This window comes from Magallana gigas, chromosome 4 (assembly GCF_963853765.1).
Source record: "Magallana gigas chromosome 4, xbMagGiga1.1, whole genome shotgun sequence".
Taxonomy (NCBI): domain Eukaryota; kingdom Metazoa; phylum Mollusca; class Bivalvia; order Ostreida; family Ostreidae; genus Magallana; species Magallana gigas.
Genome location: NC_088856.1, coordinates 37,946,623 through 37,952,622, shown reverse-complemented (window position 1 = coordinate 37,952,622; position 6,000 = coordinate 37,946,623). Strand labels below are relative to the sequence as shown.

Genomic DNA, 6,000 nt, shown 5'->3' with positions numbered 1-6,000 from the left:
GAGAGAGAGATTTAATGAAAAATCGACTTGGTAAAGAAATTGGTAATTATTTTAATCTGCTTCTTTGATACATCGATTTTTTTTTGGTCTCAAGTTTATCTTTGCTGACTAACTGTACACTGTGTGATAAAAAAAATTCTGCTTAGTCGGAAAATAAAATAACATACATCTTACAAATGCAGCATGGTTAACTACACCCCCGAATCCACTCGATACCCCAGTGTTATGTCTTAATGATCAGTGATAAGCAATCGGTTAATAAGAGAGAAAATTTATGAATTTTTGACCCCGATGCTTAATCACTAATCCCGCTTTTGGGCGAACATGTTCATGTTTGTTTGTAGACCTTTGTAAATAAATATAAACTTTATAAGACTGATATTAAATGATAATAATCCCGATCCAACCTGCCGTAATGATGTTTTTTTTTTATCAAAAGTGAATAATCAGACTCTTGTTTTAATAGTGTATTTCCATGATCGTTGTTTACATCTGTTTATACCTAGGCCCAAACATACATACACGGATGATGGTTAGTTTTCACACCATATCGCAATTGTAGTCACCCAGTCGTCAGAGATTTTATAGTGTTTTATAGTGTTCAGGAAATCAATATATAAGCAACATATGTCAATAAATGCATGTATACATGCATGCGTGTATCTATGTGAATAAATACTATTCACTCCTCCTTTTAAAGCCATGTAGAATACTTAAAACTTGGTAGCATTGCTAAATGTTGTGTACATACAGTCCTGGACATAGGCGTCGGAACCGGGGGGGGGGGGGGGCTAGTGGGGGCTTAGCCCCCCCACTTTTTTTGCAGAGTTATACCTAACCATTAGAAACATAGCATGATAGAGGGTTCAGCCCCCCCCCCACTTTTTATTGGAGGAAAGATTATTGTTCCGAAATTTACCTTGAAAGATTGAGAAGTTAGATTGAGAAGCTAACTAGCCCCCCCCCCCCTCCACGGATTAGGAAATTCATGATTTAGGGAAAAAAAATTGGGTAAGTAAATTTTTTAGTATTTGGAAGTATAAGTCTACCCCCCCCCCCCCTCACGGATTAGGATTTCCATGATTTTGGGAATTACTTTTTTCTCAATATTTATGAGGATTAGTGTAGCCCCCCACTTTCAATTTGCTTCCGACGCCAGTGCTGGAGATTGCAGCATTTCTTTGATGCTTGCAAAACAACCCAATTAACTTTACTGCGGTCATACTGCAGGGACACTTCGGCGGCATGTCTTTGATGCCGGTGTAACGTAGAATAATTACCCCCGTAAAATAATGACAGGAGGTCATTTTTCGACTACGCAGAAAAATGACCCCCGGTCATTATTGACCCTTTTGCCTGAAGAATAAGTGTCAGTTTCATAAAAAATGAGCACATTCTACATGAAGAAAAGTGACCCCTGTATAATAATAATCACCTTATAAATTAAAGTTTTTCAGTATATCTTTTTTACTATTTGTGAATTAGTCTTTATAATATTGTAATTTTTACTGTAGTTTACAGAAAGTAACAGAAATTATAATCATGTTCAAACAAACGAAAAGTAAAAGAAGGGGTGTATCTTAGAAAATAAAAATTCTTCCGTAACAGGTCTCTCGAGTCTCTTTAAGGTGGAAGGCTACATCGTCAAAACATGTCTGACTTCCGTTCGAAACGCCATTGTGTTCCGGATTGATAACATTATGTCGTGGTACAAAATAGCTATACACCGTTTAATTGAACTCTTCTAACTAAGGAGGTGAGATAGGAATAAAATCACCCAAATGCTTGGAAAATATGTCAATTTTTTTCCTGTTTAAAGCTTTTAACTAACATTGATTATCAGCTGTTTTGTACGGAAAACGTGGAATCTAAATAATATATCGTTTCCCTGCTCTGCTGCTATTGGCAACACATTTTTGTCATGTCATCTGCAACAGACGATCATACATATGTGGCGGATTATCGATATAGGTAAGCAGATGTCAAATTTTCATTTAAACTATATATATATGATGAATATAAAACGAAAGTACCGTAGTACGCTCTCTTGAATTGATCCTAACTTCCCAAATTTAAAAACATTTGCAGTAAAAGACTTTCACTGAAACTTTGACATTAAACTAATGTATTTTGATTAAAATAGATACAACTAGGTAGCAGTAGCAGTGGAAGCCCGGATTTGCAAGCCAAATGAGGGAAAGACAGAATTCTGAAAAGGAGCATGTTTTTCATTTCCACACATGCATGTGTATCACTATGGACATCTAATGTATGTATTTATATGCTTATGGTTGTTGTTTATAATTGCTATTGTATATAAAAAAGTAAAAGGCAATTTATCATATAATTAACTACTAATATTTTGTTCTGAAGAGTTAAATATATATATATATAAATGCATTCATCAATAATATGATTTTTCAGCTTCAAACATTATCATAAGCACTACTTATCTTATATCTACATATTTAGCATAAACTTGTTCCTTTTTTAATTTTTCTTCGTGATTTTTATTAATTAAAAAATTGATCCCAAGATATTTGAGACCATGTAAAATAAAGAAAGACAACTCTTAAACAGGATCTTTCATACCAAGATTTTTGCAATAATTAAGTATTTCCTTTAATTTTTCATTTTCATTCAATTTCTTTTCTTCATCCCATTCACCAACGAATATTGTTTATATTTTCAGGTTTTTGTGGGATTTTGTCCAGCAGTTTGCCTTAAAAGAATCTTTTTATATTTTAGTTTCATATTTATGTGGATTCCAATAAAAATCATACAAACTTTATTCATGATTTTTTTGTTTTTCATTTCTAAACTTAATAACATTTCACTTTCATAAGAATTTTAAAACAGGAATGTTTAAAAATCTGATTAATAAGGGGTTATCTGGAACCAGACTGATATTTTAAAAATTTTCTAGAAAATAGTGTATTGTATTTTGAGGTATATTATTGTTGAATACTGTGCCTAGTATTGGTAACAAATGCATGCAACAAAAATCTCCTACACTTATTTGGTGTAGAGATCCACCTTAATTGGCGCCGATATTCGGCCCCATTCCCAACGTGAAAAAGGCATCTTTTTTCCCAAAAATTGAGTGTGATTTTCCCAATTTGAGATTGCCTTAAATTAATAATGTAACCTAAAAAAAACATACTTATTCTAAATATATATTCAGTATATTCAGCAGTCATAAAAGCACTGTGAAGATGTGCAACACTACAGCGTTGTAAACTGTTTTGTGTGATCGGTAACTTAGCCAGAATTTCCTCAGACAGAGATTTGAATAATTTGAAAAACAACGTTCATTACTTTTAATCCTGATATTACAGTTAGTTGATAAGCTGTTAGTAGTTTATAATTCTGCAATAAATGTTAAAATTATTATAACTAGACACGATCTCGTTACAAGTAACGAGTAGGTCTTCCGTTCAATTTTTAAACGATACGATTAAAACATGAATGAAATTTCAGAAATTCCCCTCAACCCCTTCCTTTTAGATAATGTATACGATTGTCAATATCCTTTAAAATGCTTAACATCGTGTTTTCCTTTTTCAGATACAGCACATTGAAGATTTAATATTTTAGTCCCCTTAAATCCCTAATTACGTAATCAATGGGTAAGGGAATGAGTTTTACAAACTGATATTGTTACAATCAACAATTATGTTTCAATAATGCATTACAATATCTTAATCGTTTATAAGGTATGTGTAAGAAACTTTACGAGTCTCTTGGCCCCTAATTTAAGGGACCAACCCTTTTTATGATTTTATTTAAAAGGTCTTAACACTACTAAACAATTTTGTTCTTACACTCATCTAAAATTGTTGATCATTTTTTTAGATAAAAATGATTGAATATTTTAGGGGCCGGCCCTGTAAATCCTTGATGGGGACAGACATTGGTTTTTTGATTAAAGGAATAGATTAGAATTATCATAACGTCCATTTCTATATCATAATTCCTCCAGTCTATTTTATAAAAGTCAACTTGGGGTTATATGGACTGTTATGATATTTAATTTATTTAGATCCTCGAGATCTTTGTTCTAACATCCCCACACTTGGCAGGTGCCCTAGCCAAGGTGTTTCCGGAATGTCTCCTCCTCTACATGGGGAGTAGCCCGTGTCCCAGTCTGTATAAAAGAGGAGGCAGAAAGACAGCTTCCAGATGACTACTCTTTTATTAATTTGATATGAAATTTTCTCTGAAAATAAAATATTAGTTTTAAATATTAGTTTTATAACCCTCTGAATCTATTAACTTTACTTTTGAGAATGCGCGCAAGCGTTATAATTTATCTTACCTGTATAAAAGAGGAGGCAGAAAGACAGCTTCCAGATGACTACTGGAGAGCCGTGTTTCCCGCACCCCAATTTTATACGCACGGACACTGCGCTACAACATTCTCCTCCTAATAAGTAAATGCGATCAAGTGCATACTAATGATCTGACGCACCGTGGTCAGTAGTAGAGTTTTATTTAGATTTCTGACCCGGCGTCGACAGGCTCATCACTGGACTTAATAACACATTTCTCCATGAACATAAATAAACATACGCTATCTATCTAACGCATGTACTTTAACCAATTTCTATAGAATTCCCGTTATGATAAATTCCCCCTACTAACAAAAAAATCTTGTCCTCAAGATTAAAAACATTCAATATAATTTTGAATTTATTCGGATCAATGCTGTGATTCAGGTGGCTCGTACATATATATCTACAACGAGAAAAAGAGAATTAAAATTTTGGAAAACATATTTTTTTTAAAAATCGTAACACACACAAAGAATAATAATAAAGGATCACAACAAACAATAAAATACTTGTATCATAAGGATAACACTATTGTAATGTATTGACAATCTCTAATCAACAATCTGACAATCAATAATTATTTGACCACATTCAATTTTTTTGTTTTATTTGTCGTAAGCAAATAATGATTCAAGGTTTAAAAATTAAAGTCCAACGCTTGTATATTATATGCGTAGAAAAGAGCACATTGTCAAAATAAATATTATTTGAAAAAAATTATTAATTCAGTGTTTTACTATTTGTTTGTCAGCAAGTAACCATATTGCCAAAATACAATTAAAACATCGAAGAATTGCACATGAAGCTCAGTATGCTTTTCATTATTAAGCACAAGAGACTATAGACAAAAATAAATATGGTTTTAATTTTACCAAAACAATTTGTGCACCAACAGTTATAAATGTGATTTGTAAACATTGATGATATAAATATAACATATTATAAACCATTGATTTGTGTGTTACATAAATAATGATAACTAATTCAGGATGATATATCCAAAATCAAAGCACACGTATATTGCACTGATTCAAAAAATTTAAACAAATTCAAAACAAAACCTGTTAGAATTATAAAAAAAAATTACTGTTAAAAAAAAATGAAATTTTTAGTATGTTGTTACTTTTCATTTGGATAAATCTGTAAATTTGACCAAAATGATAAGCCAAATGTTATAAATCATTTCAACCAATTCATAGAACACGTCCAAATACAACAATTTTTATAAAAGAGGTTCAAGTTATATAGAAGCTTATATATTTGAAACTGTAATGTGAAAGAATGGTTAAAGTTTACACAAAGTATACACAATATGAATATTGTATTATTTGTTCTAATCTATTATGTTAAGTTATCAGTGATGCTAATTAACCAAGGTATTTGTACAGACGCTGATGCTAGTTTGTTTATGAAAACAATTTTGCTAATGAACCATTAGTCTAGGACGAACTGACCTCAGAATTGATGTTATCTATAAGAGTCGGTGGTTGCACGTGCCATATAATAAACAGGAAGGAAGATTAATTGATAACTGAACTGAACTGATAAACAACACATGCTTCTGTGTTAGTAATCTCCTCGTTAGTATTAAATATATATGAACATTTGGTAAACACATCACTTCTTTAAAATCAATGTGATTTAGTATTTATACATGTATTTCGTG

The 6,000-nt window shown here is 31.9% G+C and overlaps 1 long non-coding RNA gene across 1 annotated transcript; it reads left to right on the top strand.

Moving 5' to 3' along the window:
* The first annotated feature begins 1,812 nt into the window (after positions 1–1,812).
* On the top strand, positions 1,813–2,819 carry LOC117685630 (uncharacterized). The gene is made up of 3 exons (XR_010712554.1): positions 1,813–1,971; positions 2,144–2,269; positions 2,693–2,819. It is a non-coding gene; the product is annotated as an uncharacterized lncRNA (long non-coding RNA).
* Positions 2,820–6,000: the final 3,181 nt, after the last annotated feature.